Genomic DNA, 26,828 nt, shown 5'->3' on the forward strand with positions numbered 1-26,828 from the left:
TTATGGGGCCCATTGAAGGTATTGGTAAAAGAAAAAAAAATTAAGGTGAGACCAGTCATAACAGTGTGATTTTCTTCAGCCATGTTCAGCTTCTCAGATGTTGGCACAGAGTAGATGAAGATAAATATTAAGCAGAACAAGGGTGTGTAGAGTACATGCAAAAGAAATATATTAATGACTGACTATGAAATTTAAGCTAGACACAGAAGGAAATATGGACCTGAAAGAGATAAGAGATGGAGATAACTGGTAGAATGAATGGCCTTTTTTTCTGGTGGAGTGGGGCCAAAGGATTGTTGGAGCCGAAGTACTGCAGAAAACAAAAGCCGAAAAGAGACTATTGGGTTGGAAAGTAGGATCTTTATAAGGAAGATAATGGAGGAGCTGCTGTTATTGGCAGTGACAAAGTTCAGAGAGTGAGTAACTGAGATAGAGAGGAGAAAAGATCAAGGAAATGAGAGGCCAGGTTGTGCAAAGCATTATCTGCATAGGTGCTGAAATAACCAATAATTGTTATAAGAATATTATTGCATGGAATTATGGTGAATCAGGAACTAGAATCTTTAATAGACTAAGGGCAATGACTTGGGTTGAGGTACAGCCTAGCCCCAAAAAGAAATAGTAAATATTAAGATGTAATGATGTGTGATGAAAAGCTATGTGTTTTTAGGGATAGAGTGATACAGGTTTGGAAGCTTCAGAGAACAGCAAGTAACATGCCACTACTCCATTCCCGGTGGTATAATGGATGTAGCTGAGAAAACAGCCACTGCTTAAGAGGGTTGCAGGGGTAAGAGTGTTACCAGAAGCCAGGTTTAATGAGAGCAAGAAGTTGAAGACACCATTCAGAAAAGATCATGAAGAAAGGAGTATTTTACCGATAATTGATGGATTCCAGAGGACAAAGGGCAAGAGTTTTAGGACATAGGCAGAGACAGGAGATGCAGCAAAAAAATGTTATTCACAAAACCAGGAGTACAGAAACACAGACCTGAAATTCCTGGGCTTCCCCTGGTGACTGTCAAGAGCAGGGATGTAGACAGGATTTCTCAGCCTCATCACTATTGCCATTTGGACCTGAACAGTCTTCGTTGGGATTGTGGGTGGAGTGGGGAGGGGATGTTCTGTGCATTGCAGAATGTTAAGAAGCATCCCTAGGTTCTAACTACTAGATCACAACTCAGGTGTGACAAATAGGAATGTCTGTAGACATTCCTAGGAATTCACTGTAAGAAAATAATTACATGTGTAATAATATATTTATTTTCAATATATATCATCTATACCGTGTGTGTGTATATATACACGTTTGTCCGCCAGAATATAATATGTAATGGCCCCAAATTCAAAACATATAAATGACCCTCAATAGGATATTGGCTAAGTAAATTATGATATATTCATATAATGTATCATCTGCTACAATTTATAATCATGAGAAGAGGAAGATGGGTTCAGGACAGCGGCCATTAGGGTCTGGTGTAGGCAAACATGCCAGGAAAGAAGTCTGAGATCCAATGTGAGAGAAGCAAGGAGAATGAGCTTCAATAGACAACAGAAAACAAAGTGTTTCAAAAAGGGGAAAGAAGTCAAAGATTTTGGAAAAAAAAATCAAAACAAACGAACAACAACAACAAAAAAAAACCCACCAAAATCTTAGAATACCTCTGTTTAATTTTCAGTTCAGGAAATCCTTCACAGCTAGAAGCAACTTCTGCTGCTTCTGCTTCTCTTGCGCACAGGCTGCCCTTGCCTCCTTAAGTCCCCAGCATCGTGGCTGCTTTGGCATCCCTGTAGCTTGTGGAAGCCTATCTGTGCTACCTGCTGAGCCCACACCAGCTCCCCCGACAGGAAGGCAACCCTGTCCCTAGCACCTCATGAAGTTCAATGGCCTTGTAATGGTTCATAGAGAACCCCGCCCTCCCATGCCCGCAAAATTCATGCCCACCCAAAACCTTAGAATGTGACCTTATTTAGAAATAAGATTTTTGCAGATATAAGAATCAAGATGAGATTATAGAACCGGGCATAGTTGTTCATGTTTGTAATCCTAGCCCTTTAGGAGGCCAAGGCAGGAGGATTGCTTGAGGCCAGGAGTTCAACACCAGCCTGTGAAAAATAACAAGACCTTGTCTCTACAAAAAAATAAAAAATTAGCTACATGAATCCCTATAGTTCAAGCTACTCAGGAGGCTGAGGCAAGACGATCACTGAAGCCTAGGAGTTCAAGGTTTGTGGTGAGCTATAATCATGCCACTACACTCCAGCCTCAGTAACATAGCAAGACCTTTTTTGTTTTGTTCTGTTTTGTTTTTCTTTGTTGTTGTTGTTTGTTTTTTAAGTGAGATTATACTGGATTTGGGTGGGCTCTAAATCTACTGAACATGTCTGATTAAAGACAGAAAGGGACACAAAGCTGGAAATTTCTACAGACACAGTTAGCAAAAGTATCTCACAATAAATATGTGAAAATTAAGTACTGGGAATAAGCTTGTTTTTGATTACCTGATTCCTGACAAGTCTATAAATCATGGTTCTTCATTAGGTAGGCTGACAAAAAGCTTATCCAAAAGTTGGTAAGCACTATCTTGAAAACATATCTTGAAGCATTATTGTCATTATTATGCAGGGTACCCTGGGTCCTAAAACCTCCAAAATGTAAGGAAAAGTCAAAAGATATCACGCTCAAATGAAACAGATGGAGAGTAACAAAATGGAGGGAAGAATGGCCAACTTTACAATTTGTTTTTAAATGAATCACTGAAGGTACTAAGAAATTTCCCAGGTCTCTATTAGGAGACCCTATTGTCTTCTCAAGAAGATTTTAATTTAATTTAATTTAATTTAATTTTTTAAAACAGGGACTCTCTCTGTCACCCAGATTGGAGTGCAGTAGTGTGATCATAGCCCACTATAATCTCGATCTCCTGGGCTCAGAATCTTGCTTCAGCCTCCCAGGTAGTTGAGACTCCAGGCACGTACCACCACACCTGGCTAATTTTTTAATTTTTGTAGAGTCGAGGTCTTGGTATGTTGCTCAGGCTGGTCTCGAACTCCTGGCCGCAAGTGATTCTCCTGCCCAGTCTCCCAAAGTGCTGGGATTACAGGCATCAGCCACGGCACCCAGCCTGTGCCCATATTTTCTGAATTCTGCTTTCTGCCTTCTTAGCTGCATCTGCTCCACCACTTGCAACTGCATCTCAGTGCCAATGGTTGCCTTCATCTGGTCCCTCCCAATTTCTCCTCCTTTCCATAATATATCAGTCAATGGAATAGCAGGAAATAAAAGGCAAACACAAAGACTGTAACCGAGTGAGCTTAATAAAAATATTATCTAAAGAGTTATGGACAAGGTTAAGGTAACAGAAACGGTGTGATGTAACACTTAGGGACAATCAATAGTGGGAAATTATTGTCATCTCAGAACTAAAGGGACAAGAATGGGAAATAGTGTTTGCAGAGCCTGGAAAAAGTTTGGAGCCATAGAAGAGAAATTGCTCGAAAGAAGCTGTAACTATACAACGCAGCCGCTGCCAAAACTGTGGCCAAGCAAAGGTAGAAGAGGTAGGAAAATACTCCAGCCTCTTTCTCCTCCTGCCATCCAATAACCTGCTGTGTCATCCCTTTGGTCAAACCCAACTGGAAGCAAAAGGGCAAGAGAACCCTGGTCATGGAATTTATAGAGATCAGTGTCCTGGGATACCCAGGGTAAAGGGCATGCTATGAATCAAGGCATGAGTAGGGGGAAGCAAACAGAATCACCAGCACAGTTCACCTCTTCTGCCACTCAGCATCCAGTCTTGACCTTTGCCTGAATAAAAATTTTTGACCTCAACACAGGAGAAGCATAAAGTCTTATCAGCCACGGTGTAATTGCTGAGTGATGTCAGTTCTGTCACGCTTCCTATGGAACTAAATCGTAATGTTAACTACCATTAGTTCTCTTTATAAAATGTATGATGGAAAAGGGGAAAAACAACTAACTTAAAACTAGCTGGTTACAAGACCTAAACTGACAACAACAGCTTCCCACTTTCAACATCCATTCTCCTATCCTTCACCAGCACATTGCACAGAATTCTTCACCTGGTAGAGTTCATCAAGCCTTCCTTCCTGCAAAATATGTTTTCTAGGTGCTTCTGACATTTTCAAGCTATTCGTTTTCCATTGATGTGCTTTGAGCTGGGTATTCTAGACTTTAAGGTTATCTTTTATCTTTATGTACACTCCCTAGAGTAGCCAGAAGAGCCCAGTCCACCCCCACAATCCACCACATTGTTACCATAGCTGCAAACATTGGCCAGAGCATCTCATTAACTCAACTTCAAACAAGAAATTCTAAGGCAAATTCTGCAGATGCCGTTAATAGAGGTTAGCCTCCAGGGCAAAGAACAAGGCAGAGCAGCCTGGAGAATGGATGTGATAGAGCACTCAGATAATAATCAGCATACTTGGCCACATTGACATTTTTTAAAATGCTTGTTTTTTTAACTTATAACTCCTGAATTAGAAATTCTTATAACTCCTGAATTAGAAATTTTAAGATTGAGAAGACACATCTTTATAACCGAGTAGAAATAGCCATACTTATCCCTCTAAATCAATGTGAAAGATCATCTAAGTGACTGTGCTGTGTGCCTCCAGTGGTCTCCAGGCTTCCTCCTCAGCTTCCCACTGGCTGTCAGGCCCAGCAATCTCTAGCCATCTGCTGAAACCTTCTGTGGCAGTCACTGATTTGCCACAGGGCCATTATTGCTATCATTGCTCCAGAGCGAACAGCAGGACAATCTGCACTGGTGTAGCGTCCTGGGATCAGCTGCCAAGCCTGCCTGAGCCCTCTGCCCCTGCAGCAGCTATACAGCAGAAAAGATAAGAGAGTTGATAACAATAAAATGCAAAAATTCTTCTTCAAAGAGGCAGATCTGCTTTTTGCACCCCTGGAAAGCAGAGACAACTGCAACTTCTGAAATTAATGAAGACAATGAAGATTATTATGCAGCCATGCCACCTTTAAAACTATTTATGGAGATACCTAGTGTAGATTGGAGAGAGCTGTTTTTCCAAACTATTGAGCATGGTGACTTAGTGATTAGAAAAACTAGTTTTATACAGGAATTTTAATTTTTCATGGTGTTGATTTGTTGATGAAGCGGCATCATAGGAGATACATTCTGCTTAGAAATCACAGGTCTTTCTCCATTAAGAAATGTGTCTTCTCCAGACACATGAAAAAATGCTCATCATCACTCGCCATCAGATAAATGCAAATCAAACCCACAATGAGATACCATCTCACACCAGTTAGAATGGCGATCATTAAAAAGTCAGGAAACAACAGGTGCTGGAGAGGATGTGGAGAAATAGAAACACTTTTACACTGTTGGTGGGACTGTAAACTAGTTCAACCATTGTGGAAGACAGTGTGGCGATTCCTCAAGGATCTAGAACTAGAAATACCATTTGACCCAGCCATCCCATTACTGAGTATATGCCCAAAGGATTATAAATCATGCAGCTATAAAGACACATACACACGTATGTTTATTGCGGCACTATTCACAATAGCAAAGACTTGGAACCAACCCAAATGTCCATCATGACAGACTGAATTAAGAACATGTGGCACATATACACCGTGGAATACTATGCAGCCATAAAAAAGGATGAGTTCATGTCCTTTGTTGGCACATGGATGAAGCTGGAAACCATCATTCTGAGCAAACTATCACAAGGACAGAAAACCAAACACTGCATGTTCTCATTCATAGGTGGGAATTGAACAATGAGAACACTTGGACACAGGAAGGGGAACATCACACAGCAGGGCCTGTTGTGGGGTGGAGGTAGTGGGGAGGGATAGCATTAGGAGATATACCTAATGTAAATGATGAGTTAATGGGTGCAGCACACCAATATGGCACATGTATACACATGTAACAAACCTGCACGTTGTGCACATGTACCCTAGAACTTAAAGTATAATTTTTTTAAAAAAATGTGTCTTCTCATAATAACCATAGGGGTTATTTATCATCCTATCAAACTGGTGACATCATTCAAGCTGGAATCAAGGATATTGATAGATGCCATGCAAAGCTTGCACTATCTCTCGATACTGCGTCTCTTCCACCACACCTATCTGGTATTAAATTAGGTGTAATTAGCCCTGAAGAACTTCCTTTGTGCTACAGGAGGCGTGTTGAACTGAATAACAATTCTTTGGAGCCTACAAAAACATCACGCAGAGTTCAGTGGGATTTGTGAATCCAGGAGTAATTTTTTTCTAGAAAAAGTAGGAATAGACTAATCTAATCCAGCACCTTAAAAAAACATATTTAGGGCCAGGTATAGTGGCTCATGCCTGTAATCCCAGCACTTTGGGAGGCTGAGGCAGGCGAATCACGATGTCAGCAGTTCAAGACTAGCCTGACCAACATGGTGAAACCATGTCTCTACTAAAAATACAAAAATTAGCTGGGCGTGGTGGTGCCTGCCTGTAATCCCAGCTACTCAGGAGGGTGAGGGAGGAGAATCACTTGAATCTGGGAGGCGGAGTTTGCAGTGAGCCAAGAGTGTACCACTGCACTCCAGCCTGGGTGACAGAGCGAGACTCCATCTCAGAAAAACAAAAAAACAAAAAAACAAAAAACACCACCAAAACACATATTGAGGGGATACAAGTGCAGTTTTGTTACATAGATGTATTTCACACTGGTGAAGTCTGGGCTTTTAGTGTACCCATCTCAAAAATAATGAACATTGTACCCAATAGGTAATTTTTTTATTCCTCACCCTCCTTCCACCATCCCACCCTTCTGAGTCCCTAATGTCTGTTATTCTACTCCATATGTCCATGTGTACACATAATTTAGCTCCCACTTAGAAGGAAGAACATGTGGTATTTGACTTTCTGTTTCTGAGTTATTTCACTTAGGATAATGTACTCCAGTTCCATTCGTGTCGCTACAACCATCCACCACATTTAATGAAAGGCCTGCAGAGCAATAATTTCTCTTAAGACAATTTTTTTTCTGCATTAAGAAAGAATCAATATGTATCTTGGGCTTTAAAATAGGTGAAGATTACAGTTTAAGATTGGATGCCATGTGGATGCTGTGAATGAATACAATAAAACTCTAGAAACAAACAAAGCACTGGCATTTCTTGGAGGGTTAAATGTGACAAAGGGAAGTCTGACCAAAGCAACAGAAGATTTTGAGCTTGCATTACAAAACTCTCCAACTCACAGACACTTGTAGAAAGAAGAAGGTAGTTAGAAGAAGAAAAGTTTTTAAATGCTGAAAGTCACTAGAAGAAAGCTTGAGCTTTGGATGAGACTTTGAAAGATGTAAAAACTGCCTCGCAGAAACTTCGTAAGTAAGTACAGAGAAAAACAAGCTGAAAAGGAAGAAAAGCAGAAAACAAAGAAAATAGAAACATGGGAAGAAAGTTACATAAGCTCTTAAAAGAGAACAAGAGACAAAGCGCAGTGGCTCCCCAAATTCCAGAATTTGGGGAGGCCAAGGCGGGCAGATCACTTGAGGTCAGGAGTTTGAGACCAGCCTGGCCAACGTGGTGAAAAGCCTGTCTCTACTGAAAATACAAAAAAGTAGCTGGGCATGGTGGTGTGCACCTGTAATCCCAGCTACTCGAGAGTCTGAGACAGGAGAATTACTTGAACCTGGGAGGCAGAGGTTGTAGTGAGCCGAGATTGCACTACTGCACTCCAGCCTGGGCAAAGAGTGAGACTCCATCTCAAAAAAAAAAAAAAAAAAAAAAAAAAAAGAAAAGAAAAGAAAAAAAGAGAGAGAGAAAGGCTAAAGAACAAAAGAGGCGACAGAGCGAGACTCCGTCTCAAAAAAAAAAAAAAAAAAAAAAAGAACAAAAGAAAATCAACTGCTTCCTCTTCCTGTTTCTTCTGCTGATGAATCTGTTTCTGCATCATCCTCATTCTCTTCTGGTCACAAAAAGCATAAGAAACATAAGAGGAACTGTTCGAAGTCTGCTTGAAATTCGAAGAGGTATTCGCTTAGGGTGTCCTCAAACCAGATAGATAGAGGAGGAAAGGTGAAACCCAGTTTCAACTAATACTTTAGCATCTTTTCTTAACCAAAAACAAGAAGTGGAAAAACTACTGGAAAAGCAGGATAGGTTACAATATCAGAAAACACGAGTAAAAGAGAAAGATAGATACTCCATCTTCAGGTGAAATAGTGTATTATTTTGGAGACAGGACTGAAGAGCCAAGAGATTTTTGTAATACCGATAAAACCGAGACAAGTAGTAGCAAAGCAGAAAAGCCATATAAATCGGAAAGATATTTTTCCAGTAGAAGACATTCCTCAGATTCCTTCCATAGGAATTCAAGAAACAAGATAAAAATTTATGGTTGTAGATTTGAACAGGATATGGTTGTAGGAGATGTGGTTGTAGGAGGGAAGAAAAGAGTTCTAGAGAAGGTAAAAGCCAGGTTCTATGAGGTATTTCACTTCACCAGCAAACTCAGACCACTACTGGAAGTCAGTAGAGAGATACAAAAAACATACTTATTCTAGATCATGTGATTTCGGTAGACATGAGCTAAGATACTGATCAAATACAAATCAAGGAAAATATGAAAGAGAAAACAATTATGGGCAGGATATCAAAACTCGGGTTCCAGAAGATGGACTTATAGCAAAGAACACTCAGAAAGCAACGTTAAAAAATAAAATAAAATTTACTCAGTATATTTAATCAGTTAGGTGGATTTGGGAAAGAAAAAGAAAATAAGACAAAAAATTTGTATGCCAAGGAAATCAGCACCTTTATGCTAAATGTTAGTAAAAGTTTTGGATGTTTTAGTTATACCAGTCCGGGGCAAAAATCTCTGTTTCTAAAGTTATATGCAGAGATTACACAAAGCAAATGTTTTGTAGCTTTTCTCAAATTGCATTTGATTCAGTTGTAAGTCTCTTGTCACAGCTGGATTTTTAGGCTTTTCATGTGTGTGTTTATCTACAGTATGTTTCTTACTCTGACATTTTTAATTTATTCACCTACAGATAATTCTCTGAAAGTATTGTTTCTTCATTGTATGATGGTGTATGAGAGTCCATTATACTGGGTCCAACGTATCCTGCTGTTTGAGGGAAAATTAAATCTTTGCATGAACACTTGCATCGTTTTCATAAAAAATTGTTTCGTTCCCTTTTCTGTTAAATTTAAAACCCTAAACCTTTGAAAGTGATTATATGTGTTAATGTTTTTAATACCATTTTATATGTATAATTAGTTCAAATATTAAATATTTTTGCATAGTTTCTTTTTTTTAATAGACTATATGGCAAGGGCAGTGGCACACACTTATAATCACAACACTTTGGGAGGCTGAGGTGAGAGAATCACTTGAAGCCAGGAGTTCGAGACCAGCTTGGGCAACACAGCAAGACCCCATCTCTACAAAAATTGTTTTAAAACATTAGCCAAACATGGTGGCATGTGTCTGTAGTCCCAGCTTCTGAGGAAGCTGAGGGGGGAAGATTACTGGACCCCGGCAGGTCAAGGTTACAGAGAGCCATGATTGCATCACCACTCTCCAGCTTGGGTAGCAAAGTGAGACGCTGTCTCAAAAAAAAAAATATTACGAACATGAGTATGTGATACTCTGTGTTGCAGAGGACTGGGACCTCACTATCTAAATGGAAACATTACTTGGCAAAAGCCAACATGCCTTATCATTGTTTCACTTTGATTATATATTCATTTGGGGGTTTAATGAGTTTGAATAATTTGCAGATGTTATTTTGTTAAAATGGAATTTATTAGATTTAGAATATAAATTATTACAAATTATAGTTAATATAATTATAACTACAAATATTCTTCAATAATATTGTACATGTTTGCTAGTGTCATTTGGAGCAGACATAATTACCAGAGCATATGTGGACTTTAAAACTTTCCTGACATTGATGAATACTCAAGTCTTATCCTTATACTGGTAGCAGACCTTGGAACTGATACTCCTCTTTTTGTTGAATTTTTGGGATCTGTCATGATGGCATGCAAAACCACAAACCAAAAGTATGGACTATTCATGTAAATAACACAGAGACTTGTAAAAAAAATACAATGTAATATAAACACCAAAGAGTATTTATGGATGCTAATGTGTTTCATTTGGATAATTCATAGAGCTCTGCTATTGGCGAATGAAAATTAAGCTTAAAACACTGATTATATTAAGCATAAACATGGAGTGAAGTAGTGAAGGAATGAAGGGTTTGGGTAAAAAAGGGATACTGTGATTGGAGGAGCTATGTGAGCACCAAGAGAGGATTTTGTTGGGGCTCAACCTCCTGGCCTAAAAGCCAACACTCCCATTTGAAAGGGTTTATCTAGATCATCACAAGATGACACTGATAACTTTATGTCTGCTTCTGGAAATTCAAACATGATGGAGAGTACATAGACATGTAGAAATACCTCAATGTAACTAGGGATTTGAATTATTTTACTTTAGTTCTTGGTATAGTATTCCTAACAATATTTTGATGATTGTTTTATGTTTCTTTCATTCCATGAGGAAGATTGATTTTTGTACTGAGGTCCTAAAAGCAGGAGTGTAATATATATAATAACATGTATATAATTTATGTATAAATATGTCAGTTATTTGTATAATTTGTGTGTATATGTGTATATAAGCACAAAAAATATAGAAATGAAGGTATATATTTATTTTTAATATATAAATTATATGTGTGTTTAAATATACAGTTATCTGTATAATTTGTGTGTATGTATATAAGCACAAAAAAATTTATAGGAAATCAATGAGTTCCTAAAAGTTTTTCATAGAGCATCTGTGAAAAATATGCTTCAAATGATCAGAAAATATTTTAAAACCATAGTCCTAATTGTTTCTTAGGGGAAAGAGAGTATGAGCAACAGAGTGATGAAATAAAAGGCTAGAAAGTATAGGTCAGAATCTAAAAATATTGTGCATATTCTGGAAAGCTCTAAGGAAGAGGTTTAAAATCATATGTGAGTACAGTGATGAAATGACAAACACACAAACAATAAGGTAATTACATAGCATAAAATAAGAAAACTTACCACAATTAAGTGTCTATATGCTAGGTTTTGAGTGATAAATCAATAATATTTTATGTAGTCCATACAACAATCCATGAAGTAGATACAAATAGTCTCCACCGACATAAGGAAACTGAGGCTTAAAAAGGTTTAGTGATGGCATGCACACCCATGCTTAAAGCCTAAGCTGGGGTCAACTCTGGTGGACTCCAAAGCTCGTGCTCTTAACCACTATGCTATGATTCCTTTCATGGAAAAATAATTAGTGGAATAGAGCATAGATTGGGTTTTCTTCTTGTTGTTTTTTGTTTGTTGTTGTTGTTTTAGTAAGGCAAATGTTTTTCTACAAAATTTTTATCCTTCATAGAACCTGCCTACTACAAATGGTCCTGCAACAGGAAAGACTTTATCCTATATAGGTGGCAACCCTTTTGATTGTGGGTCTTGTGTCTCTCACTTTCAGAATCAATGGAAAATACAGTCCCTCAGTGTAAAGATAGTCTGTTCATTCCCAAGGCTTAGTTGTAGACATTATACTCTAAACTAAAAGAAAGTGGCAGCCCTGGATCAGGGATGGAAAAAAGAATGTGCCTAGAATACTCTGAAGGAATTATTTTATAGATAAACAAAAAGGTACAGAAATTCCGAGCTGGCAACAAGGACCTTTGGAGAAACATACGGGGAAAGAGCAGAAGATTTTGAAGATCACCAAAAATGCACAAAGCAAAGTGAAATCAAAGTTCTAAGAGACGAAAAAAAGGTGGGGAGGGGTACAGAGAAATCCCAGATGTGGTAATAGCTTTGGTCATACTTAGGGCATATCAAATATGAAATTTATGGAGAGGTGGAATGATTGGAAAGAAGACTGGGGACTGCAAAGCACTTGGAGGAGCTGGGTAAAAAAACAAAAACAAAAACAAAAACGGAACAATACTTCCCAATAGGCTAAATGAACATAGCCAATGGATAATGAGTATGCATAATAGAAGTCATGAATAGAGATACTTTTTGATTATAGGACTTCTCAAAAATATGATTTTTTTTTCTTTCTTAAGACAGAGTCTCATTCTGTTGCCCAGGCTGGAGTGCCGTGGCGCGATCTCAGCTCACTGCAACCTCCGCCTCCCAGGTTCAAGCGATTCTCCTGCCTCATCCTCCTGGGTAACTGGGATTACAGGTGCCCTCCACCATGCCCAGATAATTTTTGTATTTTTAGTAGAGATGGGGTTTTGCCATGTTGGCTAGCTTCAAACTCCTGACCTCAAGCGGTCCTCCTGCCTCGGCCTCTCAAAGTGGGGAGTTTACAGGTGTGAGCCACTGCGCCTGGCCCTGAATTCTTTAATGTAGACAACAGAATAGAAGCGCACCAGAGTTTTTCTTAATTAATTATACTCATGGAATTTTTTAACACATGAATTGAAAGTATTATATAATGAGATTTCTCCAATTCCCCCAAAAAACTTTTCTTCTGCTAGTCATCTCCAGTTTATCATTGGCACACGATACAGTTGTAGAAGGTCAAAAATCTAAGCCATATCCTTGATTCATTCTGTGTCCTGTAGGCTAAACTGGATAATTTAGATTCAATTTCAAATGCAATCAGAAACCACTGAAGGTTTTTAAGCAGATAAATGGTTGCTGGCATCGACATTTTGAAGAAGCTTATTCTGGCAACTTTTGGATAAATTTGATTGAGGAGCAACAGTAAAATTTACAAGATCTTTCTGATTTCTCCTGAGTGAGCTGGCACCTGCCTGGCACTGGTGTCACATCCCCTGTCACTCTTCTCTGTTTTACATCCCTCTGTTCATGCCAGATTCTTTCCTGTTAACACTTGTCTGGAATGCTCCCGCCCAGGTTCTTGTATAATTTACCGACACTCATCTTTCATGCCTCAACTTAAGTTTCATCTCCTCAAAGAGACTTTCCCTAACCATTGATCATTTCATTTCCTTTACTTGTTTCTTGTCTCTTTCTTCTGTTGGAATATTAGCTCTATGAAGGTAGAGACTGCATCTACCTTGTTACTAGCACATAGCAGCACATAGTAGACACTCAGTAAATTTCATTAAATAAATCAATGAATCAATAGAAAAATGGATGGAGAGATGGGTAAATAGGATTAGGTTAACTTCCGAGATTCAACAAGATTATGGAATGTGGGAAATGGTACATTTAAGCTGAAGGTTCTTACTACTATTAGTAAACTTGTTTGGCTTATCTCTGCTGTAAATTCTTTCAGGTTTAGTAAGACTCATATGAATGTTTCCATGTTACAGGCAGATTTTTTTTTTCTAAAATAATGTTCCTCTTGTGTCTATCAGAAGACCATCTGGCTTCCAGACTGAGCATCCTACACGTCAGATGCACAGTGGTGTAAAATGACATTTTCTATCTGTGTTTTTGTCTTCTCACCATCCCTTCTCTTAGATAAGACAGTCACAATGACAAAGATCCTATTAGGAAATCTTGTATTGTCTAATAGCTAATCCCAAATAGGAGATGAAACTCTTTGCAACAATTCTTTTTTATTTACTATCATATTCTTTCTTATACTTCATAACTCTTTTACACCTTTCCTCTCTCCTCAAACCTCCCATAAGTCATCTTCTTTCCCTTTTCTGACCCTGTCATCTATCTAATGGTTACCCTTCATATTTCACTGAAAATGGAAGCACTATCAATCGATAGTTAAACCCCCTAATCCAGGAATCATCTTTGATTTCCCTTTTTCATTAATTTCTGACATCCAATCTCTCTGCAAGTCCTATTAAGTCTCAACTTCAAAACATACAGAATTAGTGTGGTTCTCTTCATCTCCCCTATGCCCACCCTATCTGAAGCACCATCATTTCCCATCTGGATATGGCAACAGCCTCCAGGTTGACCTCTCCTTTTCTATAAAATTGATTTTCCTCATAGTGGTCAGAATCATGTGTTAAGAACATAAATCAGATCCTGTTGCTTTTCTGCCTGAAACCATGGGCTTCCTTTCCTACTTAGAGTAAAACTCAGTGACCTTACCTTGACCTAGTAGTCCTACCAGACCTGGTCCCTGACCACCTTCTCTGATCACATCTCTCCTGTTACATTATTCCAGATACACTGCCTTCTTTTTGTCCTGGAACATGCCAGACTAGTTCCTCTCATGTTAGGGCCTTCACACTTGTCATTCCCTCCTCCAGAAGATCTCTTCCCTTAGAAGATTTGAGCAAGATTGGCTTCCTTTTGTCATCGAGTTCTCTGCTTCAATGTTACCTTCTCACTGAGGTCTTCGGTGAGGACCCATTCTCATCCTGTTGCATTTTCTTCTTAGCACTTAACAGTATCTGAACTTATTTGCTTGTTTACTACCTGTGTTTCTCTACTAGAACATAAGCTCCATATGGTAGAAACTTTGTCTATCTTGATGTGCAGCCAGTGCCTAGAGGAAGTACTCAATAAATATTTCTTGAAATAATGAATTAATAATTGACATCCAGACCAACATTTTTTATAGGATGGAATATCCTTATCATTTGAGTGGATTTCCATAGAGTTGGAAGAAGTCACTCTCTCATAATCAGAAAGAAGAATTTTTCTTAAATTCTCATTTCTCAAATGATTAAAAGATTGTGTGTCTGTTTTTGAATCAGAATATATGAGTCTACAAATATGGCATTTTATTTAAAAAAGCTATTCAAATTATCTCCCCAAATATGATGTCCATTACTTTCTACCTCTATGAACTGTCCAGTGTTACTGACTTAAAGAATGAGGAGCAACTTGGCAATATGGCAGACCTGCTTTAAGGTTGTAATTGATTCCAAGCTGAATGCTCACATGACTTGGCATTTTAAACAATGTTCGTATACACTTCCTTTATACAACTTGTTCAAGTATCTAATTTCTAAATCCCACACCACTTGGAAAGTCAGTTTCATAAAATATTTAAGGAAAAAAATCTTTGCCAGATTCCAGGAGCCAGGGGAAGCAGATAGCATAAGAAATAGTCTCTTTGCTATAAAAGTAAGTTGTCAACATATTCCACTTCCCTATTCCTTCACCCTCACTGAAACTGCCATCCCCAGCAGGAGTATTTGCTGTTCTTGACTTTTAAAAACTAAGAAACTATCACTAGATTAAAAATCAGAGACTGATTGTGATAGTTCAGAAATAAAGGATAGAATAAGCAATGTTTGGGTACATTTTAGCTCTTGGCTGTCAGCTTCTCATACAGCTGAATTTAAGGGTTTAATAACTATGTTGACACATTGCAGAGGATTCCCACTATCCAGCCAGTGATGCCTTTACTCTTATCCATTTATATCCACTTCACAGAGCCAAAGAGAAATTTGAGGAAGAGTAAACACAAAGCTGTTTGTTTGTTTGTTTGTTTTGAGGTGGAGTCTCCCTCTGGGGCCCAGGCAGGAGTGCAGTGGCACAATCTCGGCTCACTGCAACCTCTGCCTCCCGGGTTCAAGCGATTCTCCTGCCTCAGCCTCCCAAGTAGCTGTGATTACAGGCACACGCCACCATGCCTGGATAATTTTTGTATTTTTAGTAAAGACAGGGTTTCACCATGTTGGTCAGGCTGGTCTTGAACTCCTGACCTTGTGATCTGCCCACCTCAGCCTCCCAAAGTGCTGGGATTACAAGCGTGAGCCACCACACCTGGCCTAAGCTTTATCTCCTACATGTCTTTCTCCTAGCATCTCACCAGCAACATCTGCTATTGTTCCCTGTAGCCGTTCATTTTAGATGAAGGAGAGGGAAAAGGAAAGGGGGGGCTTGTGTTCAGAGGCTGCTGCTGCTACAAAGATACAAACTTAGCTTTATTTCAATGTATGTATGTTTTAAAGGACATTAGCATGACCTAAGTATTATGTGTATTATTAGGTCAATAAATGGGGAAAAGAGATAAAATTGGAGAAATAGAATTTTCTTTGTTTTCCCACTTCATTGTGGTTACAAAATTTGTTCAAGGTCTTCTCTTTCACTTAAACTTTATTGTCAGCATTTACACAGGTTGACAGTTTGTGCCATAATTGCATTTTTATTGATGGTGAGTTAGTTTTCTAGGGTTACCATAACGAAATACCACAGACTGAGTGAAACAAAGAAATTTGTTTTCTCACACTTCTGGAAGCTAGAAGCCTAAGATCAAGGTGGTGGCAAGTTTGGTTTTATCTGAGGCCTTTTTCCTTGGCTTGCAGAGGCTGCTGTCTCACTGTGTCTACAGATGGCCTTTCTTCTGTGCACACAAATCCCTGTTGTCTCTTTGAGTATCCAAATTTCTTCTTCTTCTCCTTCTCCTTCTTCTTCTCCTTCTCCTCCTTCTTCTCCTTCTCCTCCTTCTTCTTCTTCTTTCTCCTTCTTCTTCTTCTTCTTCTTCTTCTTTTTTTTTTTTTTTTTTTTTGAGACAGTGTCTCGCTCTGTCACCCAGACTGGACTGTAGTGCAGTGGTGCGATCTCAGCTCACTGCAACCTCCACCTCCTGGGTTCAAGTGATTCTCGTACCTCAGCACCCCCAAGTAGCTGGAATTATAGGTGCACACCACCACACCTGGCTAATTTTTGCTATTATTATTATTATTATTATTATTACTGAGATGGGGTTTTGCCATGTTGGCCAGGCTGGTCTTGAACTCCTGGCCTCAAGTGATCCGCCTTCCTTGTCCTCCTACAGTGCTGGCATTACAAATGTGAGCCACTGCACCCAGCTCCCCAAATTTCCTGTTCTTATAAGACCAACAGTCAATTTGAAATAGGACTCAAACTAATGGCCTCACTATCATCACCTCTTTAAAGGACCTCACTCAAAATACAGTTACACTCTAAGATCCTCAGTGTTAGAGATTCAACATATGAATTTGGAGAGTGGGGGACACAATTCAGCCTGTAATAGATGGTAGGCTTATACTATAACATCAGGCTTGCACTGGGTACAAGCCGGTGCAAGCCTGCTTTTCCTGCTTCTACCTCAGTGCTTCTTTTCTTCCCTTTCTTGGCACATGTTCAAAGTTGACTGACATAATTCTTATTGTTGAAGCAAGTGGTGAAGTTGCCTAGTGATAATAACTAATTTTCTGAAATGCTTTTGGAATGTATAGATGCCTGTTAGGAATCACCTAGTAACAGGTATATTGACATGAAGCTAAAGTCTGTGTAGATAGTATAAAATTCTGGCGAAACACCAGCACATGCTGGAGTAATGGAGAAGAGAAAAAAGGTACAAGGAAAATATGATCCTTGTCTTAGTCTATTTTTTTATGCGCTAGAACAAAATATCTGACACTGAGTAATTTCAAAAGAACAGAAATTTATTTCTCACAATTCTGGAACCTGGGAAGCCAAAGATCACGGTGCCAGCAGATTTGGTGTTTGGTGAGCACAGACACCTTCTGAAAGCCTCACCTCTTAATACGTTGCACTGGGAATTAAGCTTCAACATGAAATTTGAAAGAGACACAAATAGTCAAATCACAGCAATCCTAAACCAAGAGGATCTAATACAAGGGAATGTTTGAAATAAGCAGAGTAAGAGAGGGCCTGATGAAGCTTCCAAAGCAAAGCATAGACAATGAAAGATACTTTTTTTTTTTTTTTTTTAACAGTTTTCATGACAACCAGCATGGTGAGCCTGGAGCATTTCAGAGGCAGAAAAAGAGTGCACAGACATGAAAAAGAGCAGCCATATTGATAAGAAAAATAGTACAGAAGTAGAATCTATAGTACTTTGAAGACGCCTGAAAAACGGGAGAGAGAAATGATATAATTGAAAATGATTGAGGGAGAAGATGGTGATTAAATACAGTAGGTAGTGTTGAAGAGTTGTATTAGATAAATTGAATTCAGTGTTCCTGCAAGATATCTAAATGGCAACACATAGGAGGAACTGGGAAATTCAAAACTAGACTTGTTAGAAAAGTTAAGGCTACAGATAAGGATCTGGCATTTGTCTGCATAGATGACACAAACCAAAATAGCTAGTGAAGATATTGAGAGAGCACAGAAGGAGAAATGAAGAGAGTTAAGGACATAGCCTTGTAAAAGCATACATGGGAGGGAAAGATGAGACCAAGAAGTAAAGAGAAGGCGCACCCGGAGAGCGCAACACAACAGACTTCAAGAGAAGAAGATAGACTTCAAGGATGTGCGTAAATGGCTTAAAACCTCATTTTTTCTTTTCCATGAGACCTTGTTGTTTTAAAACTTTCTAACCCTGTTCTTCAGGAAATGTGATGAAAATGAAATGTCATATCAATGCTTAGCAACTCAATGAACCCTGATTGAAAGATTGTGTCTGGACTGGGAGTTCTAGGTATGACTATACATACCGAGTGATAAGTCATAATTTTTTATTTTGGATATGCAAGACCCTGGAAACTATGGTTAAGAGTTGTTAGAAGAGATGTTGGCTCATGTAAGACATAGGGTTTTTAAGTTAGGGTTGTTCCCACACTCACTTATTGTGTATTTTGTCTTGCATGGATTGTCATGAGGAAAGAAAGAGCAAAAAGAATAACCCCAGGACAGATAAACAGACTGGTGGATTAACTGCCACAAGGAATCCCAATGAAGTATTGAAAAGGAAAAAAAGTCAGAAGAGAATTGCGTACACAGCTTCTCCCCCTCAAAAAAGAACAAAATCATTCTAAGACAAAGGTGAAATAAAAGGATTCTGTCAAACAAAAGTTAGGAGATTTTATCACCAGCAGACATGCACTGTAAAAAATGTTAAACGGAATACTACATAAAAGAATGAAGAGGCCGGGCACGGTGGCTCACACCTGTAATCCTAGCACTTTGGGAGGCTGAGGCAGGTGTATCACGAGGTTAGGAGATCGAGACCATCCTGGCTAACACAGTGAAGCCTCGTCCCTACTAAAAAATACAAAAAATTAGCCGGGCGTGGTGGCGGGCGCCTGTAGTCCCAGCTACTCGGGAAGCTGAGGCAAGAGAATGGCGTGAACCCGGGAGGCAGAGCTTGAAGTGAGCCGAGATTGCGCCACTACACACTCCTGCCTGGGCGACAGAGCGAGACTCCGTCTCAAAAAAAAAAAAAAAAAAAAAAGGAAGAAAACCAAAAATAATAAATGATGTAAGGGTAAATATAAAAGATGTTTTTTCTAATTTTTAATTTCTTTAAAAGAAAAATGACTGTTTAAGGCAAAAAAAATAGCAATGTATTGTAGGATTTATAGTGAATGTGGGCATAAATTGTATGACAATAATAATACAAAACATGGGGAGATGGAATGAAAGTATACCATTATTATAAGATTCTTACATTTCTTACATTATCCATGAAGCGGTATAATATCATTTGAAGGAAGACTGTGATAAGCTGAAAATGTAAACTCTAAGAGTACTGTAAACTCTAGAGCAATTACTAAAATAATATAACAATAAAGCAAAGAGATATTTAATAAGACAAATGGGAGAAAAAATAAATTAATTTAAAAATCTATACAAAAAGTAGTGGAAAGGGAAAATAGAACAAAAATCAGATCAGATAAATAGAAAACAAATAACAAGGTGATAAATCTAATCCAACCATATTTATAATTATATTAGTCGCTAATGATTTAAACATTGCAATGAAAAGGCAACAATTGTCAGATTGGATTTTAAGAAAGCAGGACCTAACTCTCCGCTAAAAAAAAAAAAAAAAAAAAAAAAAAAAAAAAAAAAAAAGACCTACTTTAAATATAAAAACTCCAGCTGGGCATGATGGCTTATGCCTGGGCCATGGAGGTGGGTCGTTTGAGGTCAGGAGGTCGAGACCAGCCTGACCAACATGGTGAAACCCCATCTCTGTTGAAAATTCAAAAATTAGCTGGGCATGGTGGTGCACACCTGTAATCCCAGCCACTCAGGAGGCAGTAGAATTGCTTGAACATGGCTGACAAAGGTTGCAGTTAGCTGAGGTCTCACCTCTGCACCCCAGCCTGGGCAACAGAGCAAGACTCCATCTCAAAAATAAATAAACAAATAAATAAACTCAGATATGTTAAAAATAATGGATGGAAAATGATATACTATGCCAAAACTAATAAAAAGAAATCTCGAGTGGAATTAATAATATCAAATAAAGCAGATGTCAAAGGAAGGAATATTACCAACCCAGGAAATAAAGCAGGGCATCTCATACTATGAAGGGATCATTTACAAAATATAAGAACTAAAGCTATGAACAACAACTTGATAATAAATATACAAACTGACCACATTTTTGTTTAATGGGTATAAATATACAGATAGACAGAAGGAGTAAGTTCTAGTGTTGGATCGTATAGTAGGGCAATTATGGTTAAAAATAATATATATTTTTTATGTGTCATTTGTGTTTGTTTTTTGACAAAGTGGCAAATGGGGACATGAAAAGCTGCTTACTATCACTAGTCAAAAGGCAAATGCAAATTAAAACCACAATGATTTACAAGTACACACCCAGAAAAATTACAATATCAAATACTGGTAAAGATGTGGACCGTTTGGGTTGATAGGGGTCTTATTAGTTGGGAAAGGAGCCCGGGGAACATCGGGGCAACGCCGGGTCAGGGGGGTAGACTCTGAGGGCTTCCTTTAGGGCATAAATTATACTTTTTACATAATTGCAAGTTGTACGTTAATGAAAATAAAGTTTGCACATACGGCACTTCACTCCATTTGCCCTCCTTTCTACAAAAGAGGTCTAGCTGTAAGATGCTGTTATAATTTTTACTTCCCTCAGGGGGCCAGGTTTCTCCCCCTTGAAGAGGAAATTGTGGCCAGGCAGTACTGCAGAAGAATGTAAGTCGCTTATTTCTTAACGTCTGAGGGTCAAATTGGTTCCATTTCTCCAGAATACATCTTAGGGGCATTTTTGCCTTGGGGAAAATGTTTCTCATTTGGAAAAAGAACATAGGGATGTCAGCACCGCTAGTCATTTTCCGATGAGCATTAGTCCTACAGCGTCCTCTATGGTCCTGCTGCTTATTCTTATAGTTCTCAACAGTAAGAAGGAATGAACTATTCATGTATACAACAACTTGGATGACTCTCAAAGGCATTATGCTACTACAAGAAAACATTAGGGAAAATCCCTAGCACATTGGTCCGGGCAAAAAATTTCTTGAGTAATAGCCTACAAACACAGGCAACCAAAGCAAAAATGGACATAAGTTAAGAAGCTTCTGCACAGCAAAGGAAACTATCAAGAAAGTGGGGAGACAACCCATAGAATGGGAGAAAATATTTGTAAACTACGCACCTGACAAGGAATTAACAACCAGAATATGTAAGGAGCTCAAACAACTCTGTAGGAAAAAGTCTAATAATCTGATTAAAACTGGGCAAAATATTTGAATAGACATTTCTCAAAAGAAGACATAAAAATGGCAAACAGGCATATGAAAAAGTGTTTAATATCACTGATTATCAGAGAAATGGAATTTAAAACTACAATGAGATATTATCTCATTTCAGTTAAAATGGCTTATTTCCAAAAGACAGTCAATAACAAATGCTAGTGAGGATGTGGAGAAAAGGGAACCCTTGTACACTATTGGTGGGAATGTAAATTAGTACAACCACTATGGAGAACAGTTTGGAAATTCCTCAGAAAACTAAAAATGCAGTAACCATATGATCCAGCAATCCCACTTCTGGATATATGCCCAAAAGAAAGCAAGTCAGTATATCAAAGAGCTATCTGCACTCCCATGTTTGTTGTAGCATTGTTTGCAATAACCAAGATTTGGAAGCAACCTAAGTGTCCATCACAGATGAATGAATAAAGAAAATATGGTACATATACACAGTGGAGTACTATTCAGCCATAAAAAGGAATGACACCCTGTCATGTGCAACAACATGGATGGAACAGGAGATCATTACGTTAAGTGAAGTAAGCCAGGCACAGAAATACAAACTTCACATGTTCTCACTTATCTGTGGGATCTAAAAATAAAAACAACTGGACTCATCAATACAGAGAGTAGAAATATGGATACCAGTGGCTGGGAAGGGTAGAGGGGATAAATGGGGAGGTGGGGATAGTTAATGGATTTAAAAAGAATAGAAAGAATAAGACCTAGTATTTGCTAGCACAATAGGGTGATTGTAGTCAATAATAATTTAATAGTACATTTAAAAATAACTAAAAGAGTATAATTGGATTGCTTGTAACTCAAAGGATAAATGTTTAAAATGATGGCTAGCCTATTCCCCATGATGTGCTTATTTCCCACTACATGCCTGCATGAAAACATCTCATGTACCCCATAAATATATACACCTACTCTGTACCCACAAAAATTAAAAAATTGTTTAGAAAAGGAAAATCAGTTGGCTGTAAATACAAAGATTTATTTCCAGGTTCTCTATTCTGTTTCATTGGCCTATGTATCTGTTTTTATACCAATACCATGCTGTTTTCATTATTCTAGCCTTATAATATATTTTGAAGTCAGATAGTGCGATACTTGCAGCTTTGTTCTTTTTCCTCCATATTGCTTTGGCTCCTCAGGGTCTTTTGTGGTTCATAAAATTTTAGAATTTTGTCCTATTTCTGTGAAGAATGTCATTGGTGTTTTGATAGAGTTTATATTGAATTTATAGATTGCTTTGGGTAGAATGGTCATAATTTTTCCAACTCACGAGCATAGAGTAACTTTTCATTTGTTATTGTCCTTTTCATCTACTTTCATCAATTATTTGTAGTTTTCATCATGCCTTTCACCTCCTTGATTCAATTTATTCCTAGATAGTTTATTTTTTGTAGCTATTGTGAATGGCATTTTTTTTTATTTCATTAAGATAGTTCATTCTTGATTTCACTCAGCTAGTTTTTTTTTTTTTTTTAAAGATAAGCAAACTTTAAAAATACTTAGCTAGAATATTTTAAAGGGGAGCCTAAAATAAATCAAATAAAAAATAAAACAGGAGACATTGCAAATGATACCACAGAAATTTTAAAAAAAAACATAAAAATTATCGTGAACAATTACATACCAAAAATTAGACAAATGAGAAATGTACAAATTCCTAGAAACATACAACCTACTAAGACTAAATCAAGAAAAATAAAAATCCTGAACTGACCAATAACAAATAGAGAGACTGTATCAGTATTTATAAACCTTGCAAGAAAGAAAAGCCTAGGACAAGATGGCTTCCCAGATGAATCCTACCAAACATTTAAAGAAGTTTAATTCGGATCATCCTTAAATAATTACAAAAACAGAAGAGAGAACTCTTTGAAACTCATTCTATGAGACCAACATCACTCTAATAGTAAAGCCAGATGAAGACACTGCAAGAAAAGAAAAGTATAGGTCAATATCACTGACTAACGTGGATGTAAAAATCCACAACAAAATACTAGTAAGCCAAATTCAACAGCACATTCAAAGGATCATATACCATAATCCCGTAAGATTTATCACTGGGACGCAAGGAGGTTCAACATAAGCAAACTAATCAATGTGATACATCACATTAACAGAATAAAGGATAAAAATCGTATAATAATCTCAATATATGTAGAAAAATATTTGACAAAATTCAACACCTTTTCATGATAAAAACACTCAATGTGTTGTGAGTAGAATAAAATTACATTGGCATAATAAAGGCAGTACATGAAAAGTCCACAGCAAACCTCATATTCCACAGTGACAAACTAAAATTTTTCCTCCAAGATCCAAGAATGCCCACCTTCTCTACTTCTATTCAAAGTACTGCAAGTAATAGCCAGAGCTATTAGAGAAGAAAAAAAGAAAGGCATTGTAATCAGAAAGGAAGATGTAAATTTATCTCTGTTTGCAGATGACGTCATCTTATATATAAAAACCCCTCAAGATTGCACACACACACACACACACACACACACACACAGAGAGAGAGAGAGAGAGGAGAGAGAGAGACACGCAAACCTGTTAGAACTAATAAAATAATTCTGTAAAGTGGTAAAGATACAAAATCAACATACAAAATCAGTTGTGTTTCTATACATTAACAATGAGCAATCTGAAAAGGGAAGTAAAACAATCCCATTTACAATAAATTCAAAAAATTTTTTAAAACTTTGGAATAAACTTAACCAAGGAGGCAAAAACTTGTATGCTGAAAATTACAAAACATTGCTGAAATAAACTTTCAAAAACAACAAACAAATGGAAAGATATACCATGTTCATAAACCAAGTACACTCTTAAGTACAGTGGAGTTCATAAACATATGGTTTTCTTCTTTTTTTTTCCACCTTAGCATTTCATTCCAAAATATCATCTTTTTATTCATGTATCACACCCATGATTTTTTCTGTTTCTCCCTGATTCCTAGAAAGTTCTGAAAACCCTCTAAAATTGGAATTGAGGCCAGGTGCAGTGGCTCCTGCTTGTAATCCCAGCACTTTGGGAGGCTGAGGAAGGCAGATCACTTAGCCTCAGGAATTCAAGGCAGCCTAGGCAACATGATAAAACTCTGTCTCTACAAAAAAAAAAAAAAAAAAAAAAAAAAAAAAAAAAAACAGCCAGGCCTGATGGCATGTGCCTATAGTCCCAGCTACTGGAAGACTGAGTTGGGAGGATCACTTGAGCCTGAGAGGTCAAGACTCCAGTGAGCCATGTTCACACCACTGCAGTTCAGCCTGGGTGACAGAAGGAGACCCTATCACAGAAAAAAAAAAGAAAAAAAAATGGAAGTAATATTTTTGAATGAGGGGTTGCAAACTAATGCTGTAGTTGGTTAAAAGGAATAACAAAAGTTATCCATATTATTTTTTTCCTCATTCTGTGTAATGGCTGTAATGGTTTCCATGTGGGATATTGTAAAATCTAAATATGGTTTCATCAGACAAAAGCCAAGGTTTTGTTTATAAGGAAAGTAAAGGGACTGTTGAAATGTTTGCGAATGTGTTGACATGAGAATATCCATTGAAAGAAAGAGGAAAGCTGGTGTCAGGGGAAAGTTTCAAGGCAATATAGACCTGAGCAGAATGCACAAGAAAAATTAGACTAAACTGCTTAGGATGAAAAGGTGGTAAGAAGTAAACTAAGGGTTTTCTGTGGCATTTTAATTTCTATAGTTTTCCCCCCTCACAGGCCCCTTGATGACAGAATATAATGTGGTTCTGCTGTGTCCCCACCTAAATCTTATCTTGAATTGTAGTTCTCATAATTCCCACGTGTTGTGGGAGGGACCGAGTGGGAGACAATTTAATCATGGGGGCAGTTTCCCTTGTACCGTTCTCGTGGTGGTAAATAAGTCTCACAAGAGCTGATGGTTTTATAATGGGAAACTCCTCTCACTTGGTTTTCATTTTTTCTTGTCTGCCACCATGTAAGATGTGACTTTTGCCTTCTGCCATGATTGTGAGGCCTCCCCACCTACATGGAACTGTGAGTCCATTAAACCTCCTTTTCATTATAAATTACCCAGTCTCAGGTATGTCTTTATCAGCAGCATGACAATAGACTAATTACAGTAAATTGGTACTGGTAAACTGGGGTACTGCTGTGAAGATACCCAAAATGTGGAAGCAACTGTGGAACTGGGTAACAGGCAGAGGTTGGAAAGTTTGGAGGGCTCAGAAGAAGACAGGAAAATGTGGGAAAGTTTGGAACTTCCTGGAGACTTGTTGAATGGCTTTGACCAAAATGCTGATAACTATATAGACAATGAAATCCAGGCTGAGATGGTCTTAGATGGAGATGAGGAAGTTGTTGGGAACTGAAGTAAAGGTGATTTTTGCTATGTTTTAGCGAAAAGACTGGTGATATTTTGCTCCTGCCCTAGAGATTTGTGAAACTTTGAACTTGAGGGAGATGATTTAGGGTATCTGGTGGAAGAAATTTCTAAGAAGCAAAGTATTCAAGATGCGACTTGGGTGTTGGTAAAAGCATTCAGTTTTAAAGGTAAACAGATTATAAAAGTTCAGAAAATTTGCAGCCTGATGATGTGATAGAAAAGAAAAGCCCATTTTCTGAGAAGAAATTCTAGCTGGCTGCAGAAATTTGCGTAAGTAACGAGGAGGTAAATGTTAATTGCCAAGACAGTGGGGAAAATGTCTCCAGGGTATGTCAGAGACCTTTGCAGCAGCCCATCCCATCACAGGCATGGAGTCCTCGGAGGGAAAAATGGTTTCATGGGCTGGGACCAGAGCACCCCCACTATGTGCAGCCTAGGGACTTGGTGCCCACATCCCATCTGCTCTAGCCATGGCTAAAAGAGGCCAAGGTACAGCTTGGGCCATGTCTTCAGAGGGTGCAAGCCCCAAATCTTGGCAGCTCCCATGTGGTGTTGAGCCTGCAGGTGCACGAAAGTCAAGAATTTATGTTTGGAAACCTCCACCTAGATTTCAGAGGATGTACAGAAATGTCTGGGTGTCCAGGCAGAAGTTTTCTGCAGGGGAGAGGCCCTCATGGAGAACTTTTAGGGCAGTACAGAAGGGAAATATGGGATTGAAGTTCCCACACAGAGTCCTCATTGGGACACTGCCTAGTGCAGCTATGTGAAAAGGGCCACCATCCTCCAGACCCCAGAATGGTAGATCCACTGACAGCTGGCACCATGCACCTGGAAAAGCTGCAGACACTCAATGCTAGCTCATTAAAACATCCAGGAAGGAGGCTATACCTTGCAAAGTCACAGGGACAGAGCTGTCCGAGACCATGGGAACCCACCTTTTGCATCACTGTGACCTGGTTGTGAGACATGGAGTCAAAGGAGATCATTTTTGAGCTTCAAGATTTCACTGCCTTGCTAGATTTCAGACTTTC

The 26,828-nt window shown here is 38.3% G+C and overlaps 1 pseudogene; it reads left to right on the top strand.

Annotated features, from left to right (window-relative positions):
• Positions 1-3,440: 3,440 nt before the first annotated feature.
• LOC100429781 (tetratricopeptide repeat protein 14-like) overlaps positions 3,441-26,828 on the top strand; it is a 66,035-nt pseudogene continuing 42,647 nt past the window's right edge.

Source organism: Macaca mulatta, chromosome 3 (genome assembly GCF_049350105.2).
Source record: "Macaca mulatta isolate MMU2019108-1 chromosome 3, T2T-MMU8v2.0, whole genome shotgun sequence".
In the NCBI taxonomy this organism is placed as follows: domain Eukaryota; kingdom Metazoa; phylum Chordata; class Mammalia; order Primates; family Cercopithecidae; genus Macaca; species Macaca mulatta.